General features: G+C 47.5%; 1 non-coding gene across 1 annotated transcript; it reads right to left on the bottom strand.

The window, feature by feature from the left end:
* Positions 1-14,348: 14,348 nt before the first annotated feature.
* On the bottom strand, positions 14,349-14,451 carry LOC126489927 (U6 spliceosomal RNA). Its single transcript, XR_007589049.1, has one exon. It is a non-coding gene; the product is annotated as a U6 spliceosomal RNA (small nuclear RNA).
* Between the last annotated feature and the right edge of the window lie 9,123 nt (positions 14,452-23,574).

Genomic DNA, 23,574 nt, shown 5'->3' on the forward strand with positions numbered 1-23,574 from the left:
AGATTATCCCTCCCTCATCTTCCTCCTATCCCTGTCAACCCCTCCCTGCCAATCCTTTCCTAGATTCATGACTTCTGTTTTGATTTGTGTCTTATTAGTTTACACAGGGATACACACACACACACACATATATACATACACACACACACACACACACACACACACACACACACACATATATATATCTCCACTGCCTTGGAACCTGGTGGGGTCATCTATTGGGAAGTATTATTTTTTTTTTTGAAAATTTGTGGGAATAGATTCTCTTTTTCTTTTTTTAAATATTTATTTATTATTTATTATCTATATAATATTCTTTCTGTGTGTATGCTTGCAGGCCAGAAGAGGGCACCAGACCTCATTACAGATGGTTGTGAGCCACCATGTGGTTGCTGGGAATTGAACTCAGGACCTTTGGAAGAGCAGGCAATGCTCTTAACCACTGAGCCATCTCTCTGGCCCTGGGAAGTATTATTTTAAGGTGCATTACTTTTGTTTATGCTGCAATTTTTAAAACTCTGTGAAGCTGTGATTCCTTTGCCTGTCTAAAACACCTGAAGGTTTAATAAAGAGTTGAACCACCAATAGCGAGGCAGGAGCAAGGAAAGGCGGGGTTGGCAGGCAAAGAGTATAAATAGAAGGAGAAACGGGGAAGATGGGGAGAAATGAGAGAATAAGCGGAGGAGGATGTCAGGGGCCAGCCACCCAGCCAGCCATGGAGTAGGAGTGAAAGTAAGATATACAGAATTAAGAAAAGGAAAAAGCTCAGAGGCAAAAGGTAGATGGGATAATTTAAGAAAAGCTGGCTAGAAACAAGCCAAACTAAGGCCGGACACTCATAATTAAGAATAAACTCTGTGTGTGATTTTTTTGGGCTCTGGGTGGCTGGTCCCCCAAAAAGCCAAAAAAAAAAAAATGGCACACAACAGTCATCAAGGGGTGCACAACCGAAGGAAGACAAAAGTTTCCCTTTCTGCTGTGGGAAAATGGTCTTCTACCCTGTAAAGATTTGTTGCTTGCATTGCTTTAATAAAATGCTGATTGGCCAGTAGCAAGACAGGAAGTATAGGTGTGGCAACCAGAACAGGAGAATTCTGGGAAGAGGAAAGACTCAGTCTTCAGTGGTCACCCAGACACAAAGGAAGCAAGTTGAGAATGTCTTGCTGATAAAAGGTATCAAGCCACATGGCTAACACAGACAAGAATTATGGGTTAATGTATGATGTAAGAGTTGATAAGAAGCCTGAACTAATAGGCCAACCTCTGTGTGTTTTCTTTGGGACTGAATGGCTAAGAGACCGGGAGGGACAGAAACCTCTGTCAACCAACACCTTTCCAAGAATATATCAGCAAAAAATAGCCCATCAGTAACTGTTAGTTAAAGCTTCCTCAACCCTTTCTTCATCTATACCTACATGTTGACTGGCCCATTCTTATGCAGACCCAGCATAGGTATCTGAGCGTCTATGAATCATGAATGCAGTGATTATGTTTGGTTCATGAAATAATAATGTGTCACAGCCCTTCTCCCCATCTTCTGGATCTTGCATTCTTTCCATTCTCTCTTCTGCAATATTAGAGGAAATTGTGTATATATCTTGGTTAGGACTGACCATAACTTTTAACTGATATATTTGGCATATTTCCATTTAATGTAAAACTGACATGTTTGGTATGAATTCTGCCATTGTTTCACAAGATGCGCACAAGAGCGAGCCAGTCAGTGTTCCAGCCAGAAGCAGGAATGGCTTGTGAGTCTCTACCATTGAGGAGCTATTGACAACTGATGGCTGCTGGGGGAGACTGAGTCAGTTTTCTTCAAGAATACAACCCGAACTCTAGTACAGTGCAGGCCAACCCACCCTTGAGTAGATGCCTTCTACATGAGGATAGTCATTGGAGTGCTGTTTGAAACACAGAGAAGACCACAAACAATTTGCATATTTAATAAGAGAATCGTGAAGAACAATGAAGTGTGATGTCATGATTAAATGTTATAGTGTTTATGGATTTGTCCAAAAATTCAAAGAGGACAAAAAAAAAAAGTCCATCTCATGTAGGTTCTCAATTATGTGAAAATTTGTAGAGAAGCTAGAAGGAGATATACAAAAGTTTTAATGGTGGCTATTTGCATTTTATTTTATCTTATTTATATCTCTATGTACATATACATAAAATATATCATTTTATTTACATAGATATACACATATTATATTATTTATACACATATACATTTATATACATATGTGTATTAAATAAGATTCTATATACATTTAAAAATATAATATATGTATTTTTTTAGTTTTTATTTTATGTGTATTGGTTTTTACCTGCATGTAAATCTGTGCACTGTGTGCAAGCAGTGCCTAGAAGGGGGTAGATCCCTTGGAACTAATGTTATAGAGGATTGTGAGCTACCTTGTGGGTGCTGGGAATTGAACCTTGGTCCTCTGGGAGAGCAACTGGTGCTCTTACCAGCTTAACCATCTCTTCAGTCCCGTATTTATTCATTTTATACATGAGTGCTGTTCTTACATTATTCCCACTCCTCCTTCTCCCTTCTCCAACCTCTCCTGTGTCCTTCCAACTCCCTCTCAAGTTCATGATCTCCTTTTCTTTAATTATTGTTGTCATACACACTCTTGTGTGCGCACACGCACTGAAATAGTAGATAACTTTCTGAATTCATTTAGGGTTGCATGTCTGTGTGTGTGTATGTATATATGTATATGCGCATGTCTGTGTGTGTATGTGCATGTCTGTGTGTGTATGTGAGTGAGAGAGAGAGTGTATGTGTGTGCATGTATGTGTGTGAGAGTGTGTGTTTGAGAGTGCGTGTGTGAGAGTGTGTGTGTGAGAGTGTGTGTGCATGTGTGTGTGTGTGTGTGTGTGTGTGTGAGAGAGAGAGAGAGAGAGAGAGAGAGAGTGTATGACTGACCATTTGGAATTGGATAATCTATCAGGGGGCTTGTCCCTAGAGAAGACTGTAGTTGGGCTTTTTTTTGTCTGGATCATTGGCTCCCCAATCATGATACAGAGACTTCTTATTAATTATGAAAGCTTGGCCGATAGTTTAGGCCTTTTTCTAACTAGCTTCTATAACTTAAATTAACCATTTCTATTAATTTATGTGCTGCCACATGGCTCATGGCTTGTTACTTCATCTCCTGCATGTCATGCTTCCTTTGCGTCTGTCTGATGACTCTGCCTTTTTCTTCCCAACGTCCTCGCTGCCCCCCAAATCTTGCCTAGCTATTGGCCATTCAGCTTTTTAGTAAACCAATCACAGAGGCATATCTTCACACAGTGTAACCTTGCAAAGGAAGACTGAACAGAAGACTGGTTCTCTTAGCAGCTATTTATTGCTTTACGGATGGATTTTTTGTGTTTTCAGTTTTTGTGGTGTTGTACAAGATGATAAATTAAGCCCGGAGCTTGAGACTTGGTAAGTTCCATGTCACTGCTCTGATTCACTCACTCCGAGAGCATCTCGCAGAGTCCTTCAGTGACTCTGATGCTGTGGCATCTGCAGGTGAGACGGAGACACACGGCCTCCTTAGGCTCTGGCAAGGCGGGGCCTCTCAGCAGCATCAGGCCAGTGTCTGGTGCATATAGACAAGACCTCACTTGAATACAGGGAGCCTTGAGGTCATATGAGTCATGGAGGTTAAGGAGGATGGACATGCAGGAGGCTCGCTGAAGAAAACCATGGCTGGGTAGCAAGGATTCATGGGAAGAGAGAGAAGGTAGAGCCAGGCAGAGGATGCACTCTTGGAGGATGATAATATTAGCCACATCTCACCCCTTGGACAAAATCAGGGCTATTAGCAAGTGAAGGGGGGAAGGCTTTGTTTTGGCTCTTGGTTCTGGACCATCACGGCAGAGGTGAGTGCACGGCAGAGCCACGGCATTCAGGAAGTTGAGAGATGGGCTATCTTCACTCTCCCCATCTATTCCATCTGGGACTCCAGCTTCGGGCATGTATCTGCTCACAGTCAGTGCTTTACTGCCTGCCCAGGAGTGTCTCAGCCAAATCAACTTGACAGCAGATAGAGCTTTATCACTGTAGAGCAGAAACAGACGGGCTTCACATGGAGCTGGGAAGTGAACGCAGAGAGCCAAGAGGGACCGATGAGTCTAGCGCAGAGAACAAGTGGGTACCAGTAGAAATCCATGGGCTGTGCACCAATAGGAAGCTGCGGGACGGCGGCTTACAGTTCCCCTTCAGCTGAACCCTCTGAGACAGGAGGAGCAGGCAGAGGAACCTGTGCCAGCTGGCCAGCTTCCCCTCTCTACTCACTGTCCCTCTGGGACTGGTCCTAGAACATTTAGCAACATGGCCTTTGATGCTTATTCACTGATTGGTTCATCTGTCCTCTCCCTGAGCCATATTTGTTGCCAACTCTGTGGATATGGTAGTTAAAAGGAGTTGAGAGTTACAACGCGTGGAAAAGACCGGTGATGCTGGGTCTGGGCCGACAGCCTCATGCTTGGGATAACTTTCTTTTTGACTTTGTGGGGGAGACTTTTACATTGTAGAGCCTGGCTTTGGCTTCCTCTGCAGTAGACTGGGCAGGGCTCCTTGGACTTAGCCTCAGAGGGAAGAACCTAAGGACCTGATTCTATGACCACATATTGACTGACTCACTTGCGAGCACCAACTCTTACGTAGCCAGCCCAGGATGAGGATGGGAGATGAGAGGGGAGGGGCTAGACCTTATGAGCTCTAGGTTAGGGAGCGATGTGGTGCAGTGTCCAACACCTGTCTGCGTTCTATGCGTTACCATACAGTCCGCAAGCTTCAGGCAAGGGGCTGGAGGTTGAAACACACAGAGACACACAGAGAGACAGAGACAAGGACCTCTAGTCACTGGTAAGAAGCCCTTTATTCAATAGCACCATGGAGGCTTATATACCCAACAGTCAAGTGGGCCAAAACCTTATCCTCTGATCCTCAAGGCAAGGCACAGCTTTTAGTAACTCCAATCAGAACGCTCTAGCAGGGAAGAGCGGCTGAAGGCCAAGACTCCAAATGGTCCCAACAATGTGGTGCTTTGCAATCTGAGGCGTAGAGAGCAAAGCCATGGATGGTCATGGTGGGGACTTGGTGATGCCCTCTGAGCCAATCTAGCCGATGAGTGGGAAGAAAGTCTACAAAAGAGCAGCCTGCCGTGGATGCATTATCTGAGGAGGAGCTGGGAAAGACATGGGGTGTCTTCTGTTTTGTTTCTCTCCACCATGGAACACAGGCTCTCACCTCTCTCCATGGGCATTGTCTTGCTCCAGCCATGCTTGCCTGATCCCACCCCTCACATGCTGCTCTTCCCCTGGAGATGTCTGTCCAGGCCCTGCATTGTCTGGGGAGGGCGTTTGCTCACCTGGGTGGGTTATTATTAGCCAGAGATGAAGTGAAAGGCCCTGAATGGGGGATGCCGAGCTCCTGCCTGACACAGTGGCCCAGGCAGGATGGAAATGATTCATTATGGCTACAAGGCGTGCTCTAATTTCATATAACAAAATAAATGACAGTCGTATTTTGGGCACCACAAGGCACAGATAGCTTTGTTCCCTGACTGCTTCTCACTGGGGCTGCAGAGAGAATTCCAGCAGCTGGCCTTTGTGTTGGGAGATGCAAGACTGAGGGGGCCTGGGCAGTGGCAGGTGCTGTGACCCAGGAGGCTGAGTGAAATTGTTCCTGAGACAGCCCAGGGTAGCCAGGGAAAGGGTCTCAGGGATTCCTTCCCTTTGATCCAGGGCTCCACCCTGCTGGTACCACTTCTGCCGGGCACTTCATGTATTCTCTTCTCCTCACATCAAGGTCTTTCCATCCCCCCTCCCAGTTCAGTCCCAGCTTGGGGGCCTCCTCCTGAAAACCTTAGTTCTGTGCCTGCCAGTGAAGGAAGAGAACCTTCCTCTGGGCTCTCCCCCACCTCCTGCCCCGACTACTCTGACGCCATGAAGCAAGGTTTAGACGAGACATTGCCAGTGGTGAATGTGGTTCCAAGTTCAAGGCAGCTCGCCTTTCTGTGCTCTCCATCCACCCTGGTGGGGAGGAATAGCACGCTACACTACAGAAATCAGTGTGGATCTTTTCTTTGGGGGCAGGAATGCCTCAATAGTTTGTGAGACCTATGGAAGAAGTGAATAAACATGAGTATCGTCAATAAAAATGAACTAAAGAGGGCTGGAGAGATGGCCCAGTGGTTAATAGCGCTTGCTGCTCTTCCAGAGGTCACACACTCAGTTCCTAGCACTCACATTGGATGGCTAATAGTCACCTGTAACTCCAGCTCCAGGAGATACAATGCTCTCTCTCTCTCTCTCTCTCTCTCTCTCTCTCTCTCTCTCTCTCTCTCTCTCTCTCTCACACACACACACACACACACAAATAAACAATAATTAAATTAAAAATAAATTAAGTCCCCCAGGACTAGACACACAGAAAAAGCCAGCTCAGAATGTGAGCTCAAGCAATGCCAGGGCCACAGGCTGAGTAAAGTCTGCCCAGTCCTAGGGTGAGAGAGGAAGGCTCTCCCACTACTGGGTCCTCAAGCGTCAGCTGCGCCCAGGTGACTGGCAAGCAGCCTCATGGAGGACACAGCACTAGATGGTTTATTAAGTTTCTTTTCGTGACAGTGGAGGACATTTCTCATTCAAATTGTAACAGAGGGGATCGCCCGCTTCTCAGCGGGGCTTCCAGGGCAAGGGAGAAGGGGCTCTCTGGGCTGTGCTGCTGTTAGCCTGTTGGCCTGAGTTGTCACTGAGCCCAGAAGGGAGCTGTACCCAGCGTCACTTTGCTGCCCTCCCTACCCCTGTCAGCTTGCCCAGTCACACACCCAGAGACCCAGCACGCCCCCTCTGAAGTCCCTCCCTACCCCCTGCACGGAACTAAAAACCATTTCTTTCCTCCCAAGCTACCCATAAGCCCCTGCCTGTGCTTAAAACCCTCCTAACACCTCTTTGTGAGAATTCAGGCCACAGCACATCTATTCCCCTCATGTGCTTCATTTGGAACCCAAGATAAAAATAATAGAAAAGGATAATATTCAGGGGGCAATTCCATCACCAGGTGGCTCGCCAAGAGAGGAAGCCGCGGGATCACTGGACCAAGGAATTCTTGCTCTTGCTGTGTTTGCTCACAAAATGGTTTCACATTTGGAAACCCACATTAAGAGCCGTGTCAATCATCAGAGCTCGGAATGAGGTGCTGACTTGGCAGGGAAGGAGAACTTCAGAGCAGACTTTAATTTGGGAAAACACCTTTTACAATTGACTGACCGACATCAGGCCCCGGGGCAGGGGACGCATGCCCTTCACCTGCTGAGCTGTATACAGGAGAGTGTTGCTCTGCAGAGGGGGATCCTTGGTCACCACAGAGGACCACCGGGTTGGGTCCCTGGGAGTCACTGCCTGGTACCCCTGCAGCCAGTGTAGCTTTCCCTGCGTGCCAGGGCAGTCTTTGGATTGGACGTGGCAAACAGATGGACTGTGGGCTCTCCTCGGACACAGGTGGGCTCTTGGACTCTAGTGTATTAACCAAACCCGAGGTAGATGCTCCTCAGGGAGATCAGATTTCACCTACCCCCAACCCACGTTTCTGGTATCTGTTAGGAAAAAAATCTAGAAATTTCCTAGTGACCATGATTGAGGACATGTGGAGCAGGGCTGTGCTCTGTAGTTTCTCCCGTTCACACTGCTACGTAATTTGTCTCTAATCCTACACCAAGTGGCTGTTCCTACAGATGTGTGTGTGTATACATGAAACACATATGTTCTTGTGTGTGCATAGGTGCATGTGTACTGAATTCAGAGGCCAGAGGTTGACTTCTAGTATTTTCCTCAATTGTCCTCTACCTTCATTTTTGAGACAGGCAGTTCTCCCTGAACTTGGAGCTCACCATTTTGGCTAGATTGCTTGTCTGGGCAAGTTCCCAGGATCCTTCTGTTTCTGCTCCCCACACCCATACTCCTGAGTGCCAGAATAGCGAGTGGATTTTAAAAGCTGGATTTGGGGGATGCAAACTCAGGTGTTCCTGTTTGCAGCAGGCACATTACCTAATAAACCACCCCCTGGCCCCCGTACAACACTTGATTTCCTCACCTCTCCTTTCCTCTTCTCTTTCTTCCTGATAATGCCTTACTTGGTAGCCAAGGTTACCCTCGAAGGAACAGTCCTTGTGCCTTGGTCTCCCAAGTGCTGGGGTTACAGGTAGACCCTGGGTCTCATTGCTTATTGATCTCCGTGTTTTCGGGACTGTTTCAGTCTGAGATGAGAGAGAAGTTGTGGGTGCTGGGAATCAAGCCTGGACTTCTGAGCCATCTCTCTGGTCCTACTTCCTTTCAAACAGAACCCCAAGTACTTGCTCACTCAGTAGATGATTGGGATCTAAAGAAATAAAGGGTAACGAAACTGGGCATGGAAATGTGTACCTATACTACCAGCTTCTCGGGGTGCTGAGGCAGGAGGATGGAAAGATTGAAGCTAGTCTGGGCAGTGTAATAAGGCCGTCAAAATAAAGTAGAATCAGTTTGGGCTGTAGTAGGACTGGTTCAGTAGTACAGTGCTTGATTCGCATGCAGCAGGACACACACACACACACACACACACACACACACACACACACTCACACACACGAGTTTTCTATGTGGGACTGAAAATAAAGCGTATTTCCACATCTGCCCAGTGATTGCTGATGGGCCTCAATGTTCCATCTGTGTGGTAGTTGGAACTGAACGAGGCTCTAGGGTTCCTTGGATGGGGGTGTTTTGATATTCAGTTTTATGATTGACTCTTTATCTCAGGGTTCTGAATGCTGGGTCCCCAGATTCTGGGATCTCTGATAAACTCCGGCGGAGGAGGAAGAGGTCTGGGGACTGTAGCCATCAATCTCCAATGTGTTCCACTGACTTCCTGCGTTACCGTGCATGTGCCATGGAAGCTAATGGGGCCTCAGGTAGAAAGGGACTGCACTCTGGATGGCTTCCCCAGGTAGCTCACTTAGGAGAAATCTACTCGCTTTGCATGTCATTTCCATTAGAAAGGATTTTTCAACTCTGGAGGATGGTCTGACCGTGCAGCAAACCAGGCTGAGGTTAAAGGCAGCTGCCCTGTGGGTGAAGGACTGGCATTGACCTTGAGATGCTAGCCGCCCAGAACCTGGGGCCTTCCCTCCCAGACCTGGGGTGATGCCCACAGCCAGGTACCCCATGGTTCTCGGGCTCTTCTCTGCCTGGTCTTGACTGTGACGATGATGCCGGTGTTGCAGGGGTATACAGAAGATGAGTGGTGGGCCGAGCAGGACAAACAGCCGACAGTCGTGATGTCAACAAAAGATCCCAGTTCTTTGACTGGTCCCAGTGCCAGAGCCTGGCCACCTCTGAGCTTGTATAAAGAAAACACTTCTCAAGTGACCACAGCTAGTGCTACCCAGAGACACCCAGAGCCGTCTTGGCAGTGAAGGGAAAATGGGCACAGAAGAAGGATGGAGCGCCACTTTCAGCCTGTAGAAAGTTGGTCCAAATGGCCTGTGCATTTCACCTTAGCTGCCCCATCAAGCTCCTCGTGTGACCCCTGACCTCCTGTCCGTCCCCCGAAGCTCTCAAATGCTGATATTTCTGTTTTCCTCACTTAGGCTTGCTCTCTCTGTTTGCAATGCACTTTGTCATTTGGGTCTGGACTCTCTGATCTCATGGCTCCCAAGGCACTTGCTGTTACTGTACGACATCATGAGGTTGTATTTCTGCACAGCTCCCATGCCTGGGTGGCTCTCTCCTCTGTTAGAGTGTCATCATATCTGCAAGGCAGGGTCTCTGCCTGTCTTGTACAGTGTGGTGGCTTTGCCACCTGATGCCCAGCCTGTGGAAAGTGTACAACCAATATTCTCAGAGTATGTTCTCACCCAGCGTGTTTAGTGGCTCAACCTGCGACAGACCTCTTTACAGGTACAAAGCACCCTATGCCTTAGCCATGTGGTCATGAAGCTATTTCCCACCTGCCTTGAGTATTTCCACTTGACCTCGCTAGAAGGTTCTGAAGGTTCTATTTCAGAAACCTATCCTCACTGACCTGGGTACCTCCTGCTTCTCAGGACTGAGGCAGACATATCTTCTGGGCTACATAGCAACTTGCAGAATAACCTGGGCTGTAGATTGTGTTCAAGGCAGACTGTGTATGTGATTCTATCTCACAAGGAGAAAGTAACAGTGCTAGGAATGTCAGTTAGTGAGAGAGGGTGTGTTTAGTGTGCGTGGAGTCCTGGCTTCAATCCCAAGCTCTACAATTTAAAAAAGGAGGGAGCAGGAGAGATGGCTCAGTGGTTAAGAGCACTTTCTGCTCTTACAGAAGACCCAGGTTCAGTTTTCACCACCCACATGGTGGCTCACAGCCATCTGTAACTCCAGTTCCAGGGCATCTGACGCCATCTTCTGTCTTCCTCGGGCACTGCACACACATGGTGCATTTACACACATGCGCGTGAACGTTAACACACAAAACAAAACTAAATGAAATATTTTGAAAAAAAATAAAGAGAATCCATTCTCTCACTGCCAGTTCTATACACAGCTGCACCCAAAGTGACATTTGTCTTCTGAGCACCTAGAGACTAGGATGCCCACCTCAAGTGCCATGGAGTGCAGGCCAACCAGATGCTAAGAAATGAAGGCTAACTCAATTATTCATCTTGCTCCCTGAATGACATGGGCAATCCCGACCCCTGGCAGTTGAGTAGCCATTGGGGGATGATGTTGGTGCTCCAACGGTGCCTTGCCCCCTGGGAATGACCCAATGAACAGCACCACCTGCTCCATACAGCAGTTCCTTACCCCACATTTTCATAATAATTGGTTGATATAGCCATGATGGCGTCAAAATGGCCCCCCACATCTTCATTCCTTTCTTTCCTTTCCTTCCATCTACAAACTACATGATTTGGTCTGGGCTCTGTTGACCACTCGGGATGTATCTCTGAGAGAGAAATCTTTGCTTATGAAAGGAGGGACAGGTTATGGATTTCTTAACTGTGGAATGATAGTAAGGTGCCTTGTGCTTAGTAGGTGAGTTACCTTGTGCCTAGTAGGTGGGTTACCTTGTGCCTAGTAGGTGGGTTACCTTGTGCCTAGTAGGTGAGTTACCTTGTGCCTAGTAGGTGGGTTGCCTTGTGTCTAGTAGGTGTGTAGTGTTAGGAGCGGCGAGGCTGTGTCCCCGGCACCCGGCCGCCAGCATGGCCAGCTTATGCCCGGGGTGCTGGGGAAGCAGCCCAGCTGCACTTATTACTACATAGGTGGGCTGTCTTATACTTAGTAGGTGGTGTACCTTGTGCCTACTAGGTGGCCTGCCTTGTGCCTAGTAGGTGGGTAGTTTCTGTGTGCGTCTCATTTCTCAGCACAGTGACAACAGCTGAGGAGGGAAAGACTTTATCGTGGCTCGTGGTTTCGGAGGTCTCAGTCTATCATAGCAGGGATGGCATAGCCGAGTACCTGTCTGGTGGCAGAAATGTGTGGCCAAGGTTTGTTCGCATGGACCAGGAAGTTGGAGTCGTGGCTGGAACTGTTACGTGTGGTTGGAGTCTGAGCCTGGCGTTTCCAGGTTGTTGGCCTCTCAGTCAAAGGACTGAACATAAGGGCTCACGGACACAAGGTGGCTTCGCTCAGTGCAAAACTGCAGTACAGGTGAAAGAGGATGTCAGAATTGACAGCAGGCTTCAGCACAGAGAGAGCAGAAGGGCCTTGATGACTTTTTGGGCTTCCTTTTATGGGGTTCAAAAGAAAGAGGGGCTGGTTACTATAGTTTGGGTGGGCTCCATTTTGACGGAAAGATTAGATCATATATTCATTTTTTCCTTCTGTGCATGTCCCTTCCCATGATGCTTCTGACTTCAGTCACGTGCATGTCCAGTTATGCACAGGCATAATGTGCTAAAAAGGGATTCTCCACAAACTGCTGCTAGAGGACATAGCTATGCCTCATTGCATATGCACCCACAACCAGTTCAGGGCGGATCTTCCCTTCATTCTGTTCTTCATACCTGGATACATCGGGAACACACTTGAATAGAAACTCAAAATTTAATTGTTGCCAGGACAAGAAAAAAATTATACTGTTGTTCAGAGGTGGGAGTTTGGGGCACCTGATGTAGGTCGTGGGGATGGGATGGGCTTTGGCTTGCTAGGTTCATTGTCTGGAGAAGGGAGTGTGTGTACATGCAGGTAAAGGCATTATGACTAGAGGGGATGCATAGCCCCAAACTGTCTCCCATACCCGTCTGTTTCAGAACCAGGGGCTGGTATATCTTCAAGGACCCTCCCCTAGGAACCTACTTCCATTTGTCAGGCTATCGCCCCTGCAAGTTTCACAGCCTTCAAAACAGTAGCCCAAGCCAACACCAAGTTATCAAAATACAAGTCTAATGGGGAAGGGGGCATTCCAGAGTTTAACAGCACATTGTAGCCAGATGAACTTGTTTTGCCTGGAGAATAATAATAATAATAATGACAATATTATTATTTCTCTGTGCAGGGTTTCTCTGAGCAGCGCTGGCTGACCTAGAACTCCCTCTGTAGACCAGACTGACCGAGAACTGAGACATCTGCCTGCCTCTGCCTCCCGAGTACTGGGATTAAAGGTGTACCAGCACACAGGGCCTGAAGAAGTTTTAAAAAGTACAGAATCCATGAACACAGTGAAATATGTGGTTTCCAAGTAAAAATTTCCTTTGAAAAGTTCAAGAAATGAATGCCAACTTAAGGAAATTTTCCTGGGTGGATGTGGCACTGCCCTAGTCCCGGGCACGATGCCACACGTGGGAAGCACTCTGTCAGATGCCTTTGGCCTAGGGCATACTTGGACCCAGCTTTCTGGAAGGAAAGGTTGTTCTATGTTCATCACAGCCATTCCCATATCCCTGACTCGGGAGGGATAGGCTGCGGACTCTTTGCTCATCCCAGACGGAAGTTGAGTTGGTCACCAAAGCCATTCTAGGGTATTGCTACCCACTGACTTCAGTTGTTATAAACATTTGCCTAGGAGAAAATTTAACCTGGGATCCTATTTGGTTTGGGGTTATGCATAACTCCCCCTTGTAATAGTATATGTAGTGGTCCCTTTCCCCTGCCTGCACATACATACATACGGTTCTTTGAACAAACACAGCTAGCAACATCAAAAACTATAGATGTTCCAGAAAGCAAAATGCTGCATGCCCCAAACTGTCATGCTCTTGGTATGCCCTCCTCCCTCCATACTGACTTTTGTATCTAGGTATCAGGAATCACTAGCTATAGCTGGATCTTGTGTCCTTTCTCCAACACCCCTGAGAAGGACGGTTCTATCTCTTGGAGGCGACACTGTCCAGCATCCTGTGTGGTAGGGGTGACTGAATGGTCCCTTCACAAAGTCAGACTTAGAGAAGCGTAAAGAAAATTGCGACACTGCAAGCAAACAGTTACTTCAAACCCTCCTGTGCCAAGTGGCAGCAATCTAATCAATCCTGGGGAAGCACAGTTAGTTGGGGGTTCCTCGGTTGTGTTCCCTTGAGGTGTGGGAGTGGCTGGTACCCAGACCTTGGGGCCAGTCGAGCACCTTTCAATGCTGCTGCCCAGCCGCCTCTCATGGCTCCATGGGAGGTCTATGCCTGGCGGCTCCCCAGCCTGTGTTCTTCCACCTGCCTGGGCCTACCTCCCAGGTGTCTGGCTACCCTGTATTTCTCTGAAGCTTTCGGGTGGGGCTGACAGGGATCTGGCTCTCTCAGCCTCCAGTGATCGTCTCTTTTCTGAGAGTCCCTCTCAGCCTAATGGTGCATGAGTTCTGTGGGATAGTGGGAAGGCAGGTACAGGGTGAGATCCAGGTGTCCCTGGACACCCCTAGAAGCTTATCTCTGCAACCTTCCCCTCTTGTGGTGGTTTGAATGAGAAGCATCCCTCATAGGCTAGGGGACTCTAACACTTGATCTCCGGCTGGTGGTGCTGTCTGGACAGGTTATGGGAGGTTGAGCCTTGTAAGAGGAAGTATGTAACCGAGGGGGGGGATGTCTAATGTTTATAGTCCTGCCCCACCTCCTGTTTATTCCCTGTTTCCACCTTGCTTGGGTTTGAAGATGTGAGCTCTCAACTATCTGCGTCTACTGCTTGGGGCCATGCTTCCCTGCCACAATGAACTATTTAATTATCTACCTATTATCTATCTATCTATCTATCTATCTATCTATCTATCTATCTATCTATCTATCTATCTATCTATTCTCTGTGTCTTTTACACCATGTATCTTGATTCCATTCATTTACCTGTCCCTTCACCTCTATCCTCTGCCCCTGCATTCTCCCCAATAAAACAAGATTTAAGAGAGAAAAGGAAAAACATGGGACACTTCATGACTTTGTGTGTCATTCTTGCGCAGGGCCCATGCTAATCTCCGTATCGTTCCAATTTAAGCGTCTGTGCTGAGAACTGAGCACCCATGATGAACTCTTACGCCTCTGGAACCATGAGCCCAAATTAAAGTTGCCTTGGCCGTGCTTTTTTCTTAAATCAAAGGAACAGACGTGTAAAGAATACACCACTCTTGTGTCAGGCACTTTTCTTTGCATAGGCACAATACTGGAATGAAGCAACCTAGGTATCCTGGAGCCTCATGTCTCTGGCCCTACGTCTACCACCTTGGTCCCATGTCTAGAAGGTTCCATATTCCAAAACAGCACTCAGCAGAGGAGTACCAGCACTTCAGAGACACTATCCTATGGAGGACGTGTGGCATTCTAACCATGATGTCTCTGACCCGCTCAACCCTCCAGATGTGTTTTGATGGGGGTGATGGGAAAACTTAGATCACATGTGACACCTCATATTCTTCCCACCTATCTCTCAACGTTAGGAAGACAAAAGCGAAAACTCAGACTCACGCTTGCGGCTTTTCCTTAGCTACAGATGCTTTCCCTGGAGTTGTCTGGACAGCGGAAGGCACTTGGATTCTGGGCTTAGTGACTGCGGATGTCTGTCAGGGCCGACAACTTGAAGCATGAAGGATGCGGTGATGTGCTGAAAGGCACATAGAGTTTCACTGAGACCTACTGAGTGCCAAGGGGACAGCAGAGGGGAACATTGCCACATCCCTCTGGCCCTCAAACTGCTATGAACGAAAATTACACGATCATATTTTACATCTACTAAACGAGTAGATGGTTGGGTAGGGGAACCTCAAGAGAGAGAAACACAGCACAGAAGTAAAGACAAAGGGTAGAAGAGTCTATTCTGCTGGCGTTGGCGTGCTGTGTGCCATCTGTGACCGTGACATGGAGAAAGTGGGTCTGGACTTGGAGTCGCTGCAAGCTCACACCGTAAGCCCCTCCCACCTCTTTGTCTTGTTTTTTTTTTCCTGTGGCTACCAGGCCTGAGTTTAACTACATCAGAGCCTGTGACCCCAGAGACCTCCAGGGACTGGGTTGATAACATTCTTGGGTGCCTCAAAGGAAACCGTGTGGGGGACAAAAAGACTATGGGTCCTTGAGTGGCCCCTGTTTTCTAGGGATTGGGGATTTGGGGATTTTTCTGACCTTGACAGTTTGGGATTAACTAATTCACAATGAGAGTGCCACACACCTCAAGGTGGGCAGGAAGGCAAGAGAGAAGAAGAAGAAGAAGAAGAAGAAGAAGAAGAAGAAGAAGAAGAAGAAGAAGAAGAAGAAGAAGAAGAAGAAGAAGAAGAAGAAGAGAGAATAGATATATCTCTATAGATAGATAGGCAGAGACAGATAGAAACACCCAAGTCACCACTTTCCTCTGAGTCTCCAATCGGCTGGGCATTGGCTCCCACATTCAGAGTGGATCTCCCTCAGTTGCTGTTTTACATGCCAATCATGTGTGGAACCTCCCTTCCAAACAGGCTGGGAAGTGTGCTTTACTAATGATCTGGGGGTCTTTTATTCAAATGAAAACTGCAATCAAGGCCAACCAGTATACTCATGTGGTCCTACCTGAATGTCTTGTCCGTCCATCTATCCATCCATTCATCCATCCATCCATTCATCCATCCATCCATCCATCCATCCATCCATCCATCCATCCACCCATCCAGTAAATATTTATAAAAGCCCCTGTGGCCAGATTGCTTACAAATACTTTTTACACTTCTAGGAGTTCCCTTATGAAACGGACCCACAAACCAGGAAGGATATAGCCCTTGTTTATAGCGCACGACTCTCTCCTGGCTGAGAAGACAAGGTTCTCTTAAGGTCGTGAGACCATTCCAAGCTGGCGGCTGTCTGCCTGGCTTTGGGAATAACGTGGGCTCTCACTTGGGATCCAGCAGGCAGTCAGAGCCCTGGATATCTGGGCTTTGAAAGCATGCGAGCTGCCTGTTGTGTTTGGAATACTTTCCTCTGGGCAGGGCCAAGTCTTTGCAAACGGAAGAAGGTGAATTTAGCCAACACCTCCCTTGTGCACCTGGCCAGGCGGCCCCTGTGGAGTGGCCACCTCCTCGGCTGCAATAATTCATCACAGGCGGGTTCATAGACATACTCACGAAAGAACGGATGATCTATTTTGTACACGCTCCTTAAAGGGATTCCATTTTAGCTCCAATTGTAGTTTTTACCTTTTTCAGGGGAATTTATTGACACAGTGCCTAGCTCAGCCTGAGTTTTCGGCATCACCCTTTTGTCTGCGAGCACACACAGCCGCGGCTTAATTTGTCATAGCCCTGGAGGTATCAGAACTAATGAGCTTTGTTTGAATAGACTTTTTCCAGTTCATCTAGCACACTTTGGGGTAATCACTCAGTTTCTGCTTGCTTCTGATCCGAGGCATTGTGGGAAATATAAGAAAATAATGGTTAAAAAAGCAGTATAAATTGGGAACAGCCAGATTTTCTGTAAAGCCCCGAAGATGTGATTTTTTTAATTTCACCACTTACTGAAGTATTGAGAGTCCTCTAAGTACAACCATTACAATATAATATCGGGGGAGAATCTGATAAAATGCTATTTTTCAATTAGCTGGGAGTTTATACTTGGCCTTCCTTAAGCGGCTCATAGCTAACAAATCTTTAAACAATCTAACCTCTTCAGGTTGGGAAGTGGACAGATAATAACCATGAATGTGGAAGAGTGTGTCAGCACCGAGGCTTAAAAAATCTATTACTGGCGTTACATACAGGAGCGGTTTTTACCGGTCAGGCAATTACATTTTCGTTTCGCTAAAGCAGCCCCTCACTGTCCTTTGGTTACACCAAGCAGGTGGGAGAAGGCCAGGAAGCTGAACTTGGAAATCTCAGCTGCACAGGCCAGGAAGGCGTGGCGTGGGGCAGCTGCTGATGACTTTGCTTAAGCAGGACTGTGATCTGGGCTAGCAGGGCTGAGAGTTGCGTCTAGGATAGGCTGGTGTTTTAATATTTGTGGGTTGAACCAACTGTTATTGGTTGCTAATGACCACAGTTAGGGTTTTACGGGCAGCTGACAACTGAGGCTGGCAGGTTTGGGAACAGTGCTGTGTCCTCTGGGCTCTGCTGGGTGGCGCTTCACACTGAATCTATCGCACTGGTGCTGAGTGGCATTGGTTCACAGAGAGTTCACTGCATTGGTGCTGGGTGGAGGTTCACACGGATTCTGCTGCACTGGTGCTGAGTGGAGGTTCACACGGAGTCTACTGCACTGGTGTGTGGGGGAGGGTCACAGGGAGTCTACTGCACTGGTGCTGGGTGCTGGGTGGAGGTTCCCACAGAGCCTGCTATACCTGTGAGGGGGTCAGCCTGGAGTTTGAATTTTGCCTCCTATCGATGTCGGAAAGAAATAGGGAGATACAGTCTTTCTCCACCAAACATGTTGAGGTTCCCTTGCCCAGTGGGGAAAGAGCAAAGGTAGAGGCACAGTTGCATAGTAGCAGAGAGGGCCCTGGGTGGGGATAGCATTGGAAGGCTGAGCAAAGTCGCCATGTGGTAAAAGGTGTGCCAAGCAGGCTTCGAGGCCTACAAGGTAAGTGTAGCACTCAGACCCACTATTGCTTTTCCTTCTTTCCTTCCTTCTTTCCTTCCTTCCTTCTTTCCTTCCTTCTTTCCTTCCTTCTTTCCTTCCTTCTTTCCTTCCTTCCTTCCTTCCTTCCTTCCTTCCTTCCTTCCTTCCTTCCTTCCTTCCCTCCCTCCCTCCCTCCCTCCCTTCCTTCTTTCCTTTAAGAGTCTAGCAATGTAGTTTAAGCTGACCTCAAACTTGTGGTTATCCTGTCTATGCCTCTCAAGTATTTGAATCACACAATACTGTACCATGCCTAGATCTCATTTTTTTATTAATTTTATTTATTTATTTTTGAATTTAATATTGAACCTAAGGCCTTGCACTTGTTAAGCAGGCAATCCATGTTTGAGCTACGCCCCCAGCCCCTCACTGGGGGATTCTAGACAGGGGCTCTACCACTGAGCCACACCCCAGCCCCTCACTGGGAGATTCTGGGCAGGGGCTCTACCATTAAGCTACATCCCAGCCCATACCACTACTTTGTGGTGCTCATAATCATTTTGTTCTGAATGGGGCAGAAATCATTAGCTCCATTTTCCGAGCATTCTGGAAGCCAGGCCCTTTGAAGCCTTGGGTCATTTGTACCTTGGCCATAAGTGGGCAGTTAAACGGCATGGCTCAACTCTAGCACTCTTCCTCTTTATCCCGCATCTGAACCCTTTTAGTGCTATGCCTGTGAGGGTGGCTATATCACACCACAAGCAGCTACAGCAGCCTCAGTGGAGACCTGGCAGCCGAGTGCATGCTGGGAACCCAGGGCAAGCTCTTTAGGGTAGTCAGTCTAGGGCGAGTGAGAAGATGTGCTCTCCAGAGCCTGGCATGAATAAAGAAAGGCCTGGTGCCCAGGGAAGAGGGACCTGGAGGACAGGCATCTAAATGGAAGGAGAGGAGCCCCAAGGCTGAGAGTAGGGGTTCTTTGGTCCCCACTAGCAGTGCCAAGCTTGTGGCTTTGTTCTCAAGGAACTTTTTGAGAGACAGGAGGCATCACCTAAGTCTACCAGAGAATCTTTCTTGAAGGAATGGAGCTGTCAGGTGAGACGGCATGTGGGCAATCCAGGTGACCCCAACTCTAGGGAGACACGGAGGCTTCTGAGAGGAGAGAATATGGATCTCCTTTGCATTTAGTACCATGAATATGGAAACTCAGAGAGAGAACGATGATGAGTCACAGGCAGAGGTGAGGAGAAAGGTGTCCTGGACTAGCATGTCATCTGTGTCGGGAAGGGTCTGGAAGGCTGGCTCAGCTGCTGTTGTGTGACAAGCCTCCTGAAAACTACATGACTTAAGCACTGTGGTCCTGGGGCCAGCTGGGGAGTCCGTTGTCTGAACCAGTTGGCTCTCCTCTGCTGAACTGGGCTAGATTCCTGCAGTCAGCCGGCACGATGGTCGGTGGTTATTTTGGTCTTATTGGTTCAGGCACTGCCCAGAAGTCAGCTGGGCACCTGGACCTTCATCTGCAGGGACTGCCAGCCTCTCATGTGGGACAACACATAGGTTGGTCAATCAGAGCAGACTCTACCCTTTGCTGTTTCCGTCATTGATGAGGCCTCTGATCTCACTCTCTCTTTACCCCCAGATCTCAGAAGTTCTCCAGTGGTTGTTGCTGTTGTTGTTATTATTATTATTATTGGCACTGGCTGTTTGTATAGCTTCTACACTCTTACTTTTCTTCTTAACACCAACCAGTTCCAGTGACCAGGTTAAAGGAGACAGCCTGAATACGTCTGCTGGTCCCTAGGGCCAGCATCCCCCTGCCTTATCTTAGGCTATCGCCTGAATTGCCTCTTTGGTGCCTCCGAACAACATTTGAGAATTGTGTTATTTTGCGATGGCCAACAAGCCTGAGACCCGAGGAGGAGTTTGCCCAGTGTCAGCTGAGAGGCAAGGGTTTCTGGGTAGGAATGACTTTCTTCTTATTGTACATCTTTGCTTCCAGTCCTGCCTCCTCACCAGAAACAGCCCGTTACCATCATTGTCTGTTCCTGCCAAACTCAGTTGTTTTTATAGCAGCAACCTGACACGCTGCTCCTGGATCGAGTCATTGTTGGGAAGCCTGAGCCTTGGGTTGTGAAGTGTCCAGCAGCTACTTGGGAATGACAATTGTCCTATTGACATTGTCATCTCAAAGTGTCCCAAGAGGCACTGTCAAGTACAGAGTTAGTGAAAAATGTCCGATGAACATCATCTACCTGGTTTCTCTTTTCATTTGAATCAGGTCTGCTTCTCTCTGCAAAGATCTGGAGAGAGCCAAAAAGACATTCTCCAGACAGCTATGCCCTGGACGACGGTACTGTTGTTTTACACGTATTTCATCCATGTCCCCCCAAACTGTGTGAACACACCATCTCTGTGTGTAATATGGTGGGTGATATTGATTGTTGATTCGAGAGGATCTAGAATCATTAGGAGACAAACTTCTGGGCATTGTCTATGAGAGATTATATCTTAGACTAAGGTAACTGGAGATAGGAAGAGCCACCCAAAACATGGGCAGGGCCATTCCATGGTTCAGGGTCCTGGATGACATAAAAAAGAGGAAGCCAGTTGAGCGCCAGCATCCCTGTCTCCCGGGTTCCTGATTGCAGATGTGATGTGGCCAGTGCCCAAGCCCTTGACACCAGATTTCCTGCATGCAGTGGGCTATACCCTTGAGTTCCAGACCAAAGCAAACCCCTCCCCATCAAGCTGCTTTCGTCATTGTATTTTGTCACAGCCACAGGAAAAGTAACCAAGACGGTGTGATTAACCGCTCTGGCCAAGCCGACGGCTAGGCATGGCCCTGAAGTGTGGTTCTTTCCAACACCATCCATCTGTGCAGTGAAACTCCATGAGAACTTAGGATGGCAAGCAGGCAGGTCCTCTCTGCAAGCTTGAAGATGTTTGACCTCGCTTGAGGTTTATAGCATCCCTTTCATGCACTTGTTAATAGAGCCCTCCCGACCCCTGGCCCTGTTCCTGGGTTGGCATTTTTGTCTCAGGTTGGCCATTAAGCCGCTGTGAGTCTTTCTGTAGGCCATGTCATCTCCCAGACCCATTGTCTTCTTGTTGAAGGCCACGTACTGACTCTAGGAAGGTGGACCACGAGCAGGAAAGGCTGCCTTCTCCTTCTGCAGGATTTGATTACTCAGCTCGTCTGTGGCTTTGTGGCTCACCAGGAGTGTTAATCTAGGTGTTCCAAAGTGCCATCATGGTTGCCGTTTGGTGTCATCCATAGTGAGAAAGACATTTAGTGAATGTCACATGATGAACTAAGGCTAAATCATGAATGCCTACGGATGGAAAAAGCTATTGATAAGATTGCTCAAACTCACTCAAATCTGTGGAGTTTTTTTTTTTTGTATTTTTTTGAGACAGGTTTTTTTTGTGTAGCCCTGGCTGTCCTAGAATAATCTCTGTAGATCAGACTGCTCTCAAACCCACAGAGATCTACCAGCCTCTGCCTCCTGAGTCCTGGGATTAAAGACATGTGTCATGGTTGGCAAATTTGCGGTATTTTATAAAATGATTTCCTAAGTTGTTAAGCTCCACTGTTCTGATTCCGAGAAATAACAAACAATGTTCTTCTCTTCAAAAAATTTTTCATTTTATTTTCAATACGCTGATCTTAAGGACTAGAGTCCTTGTGACGATGACTTTGCTGAGACACCTATGACTGGTTGGGAGACCTTGTATCACATGTTATCTTCTCGTACTCTGGCGCAAGGATGCTGGTGGCTTTGGCAGCCTGGGGCAGCAGTCCCCAGAAAGAGAGACAGGCCTCCAGCTTGCCCCTGCCTTTTCTTGGAAGGCAGGTGTTTGTTTTTAGGGGCAACCACATGACGTATGTATCATAAGTAATCTGTGTGAAGATACAACCTATAGAACAAGATGGGGAGCGTATTGCAGCAAACTTCCTTGCTGGACTACTTTGCACTGCAAGCCCACAGATAATGACCCAGAGACATATTATTAATTATGAAAGCTTGGTCTTAGCTTAGGCTTTTATCCAACTAGATAACTTAGAACTTAATTAATACATTTTTATAAAATCTGTGTTTGCCCTGTGACTTGGTTACTTCTTCTTAGTACACACAGGACATCTCTGACTTGCTCTGAGTCAGCGGTGAAATCACTGGCCTGGATTCCTCCTCCCAGTTTCTCTCTCTCTCTCTGCCCAGAAGTTCTACCTATTCTCTCCTGCCTAGCCATTGGCCAGTCAGCTTGTTGTCTCACCAATCATAGAAATACATCTTCACACAGTCTACAAATATATCCCACAACAGGGGATTTTGAATTTTTGCCTACTATTCATCTGATGAAGAGTTGAGATCTAGAAAATATAAGAAACTAAAAAAGTTACATGCCAAAAAATTCCCAATTATCCAATCAATAAGTGAGCAAGCAAACCAAATGGATAGTTATAAAAGTGAAGTGCAGATGGCCAATAAATGATTGCGATAAAAAGCTCAGCATCCTTAGTCACTAGGGAAATGCAAATCAAAGCCACATTGAAGGGTGGGAGATGTAGTTCAGTTGGTTGACTCCTTGCCTGGCATGCCTGAGACCCTGGGTTTGATTCCTATCTCTGTACTTGGCAGTTGTGGGTAAGAGATGAGCAAGTTCAAGGACAGCCTGGGCTACATGAGACTGTTTTGAGAAAGAGAAAAAATTGGTATTCAGTCCTATCTCAGTCAGAACGGTTTGTCGTCAAGAAAGCCAAGACAGCAAATGCTGGCCCACAGGCAGGGTGGGGAAAGCCGCTTCTGTTTGTCAGGTTAGCTAAACACAGAACTATGGTATGATCTGGCTCTCCTGGGAGCATACTCACGGGCATGTAAGCATGCCACAGAGATAGCACACACATGTTTATGATTGCAGTGTACCATAGGAAATAGTCCAGATGTCCATCCGAGATCGGCCTGCATTTGCAGGAAAATGGAGAGGCTGGAGGTCATGTTAAGAGGAAAAACCTAGTCTCAGGAAGACACATTTTGCATGCTTTCTTGTGGATTCTAGACGAAAAGGGAAAAGACAAAGCAGAAGGGAGTGATTGAGGGGAGGAAGGGGGGGGCAAGGGTGGTGATGAGAGTGGGTGGCAGGGGAGAGAAGGTCCGGGACACACATGGCGCAGCGCAGGCCGTCAGCCTGGGCGATGAACACACGTGAAGACAGGGAAGATTGGTTCCGAGGAGGAACGGATCTATTTGCGTCCTGGTGTGTGCTGCCAGTATTCAGAAGCAACGACGCTGGCTGTGGCCTGTGGGACTTGACTGTTCAGATGCACAGACTTCTGGGCTCCATTACCTCACTCCCAGATCTCTCTGCTCTGCCCATAGATGAGATGGTCCTTGGCGGTGAGAAACTGCACACTTTGGTCCCCTGACAACCTCCTAGGCCCCATAAGGGTATCAGAGAGTTTCCGCAGTTTCTTTTAAAGGGGTGTTCATCTCAGTGCTGCCCTACAGTGAACATTTGAGATTGGGGCTAACACTTGTCATCATGGTCATGTGTGTGTGTGTGTGTGTGTGTGTGCGTGTGTGTGTGTGTGAGAGAGAGAGATAGAGAGAGAGAGAGAGAGAGAGAGAGAGAGAGAGAGAG

This window comes from Alexandromys fortis, unplaced genomic scaffold (genome assembly GCF_014885135.2).
Source record: "Alexandromys fortis isolate MF-2015 unplaced genomic scaffold, M_Fortis_MF-2015_v1.1 scaffold_198, whole genome shotgun sequence".
NCBI lineage: Eukaryota > Metazoa > Chordata > Mammalia > Rodentia > Cricetidae > Alexandromys > Alexandromys fortis.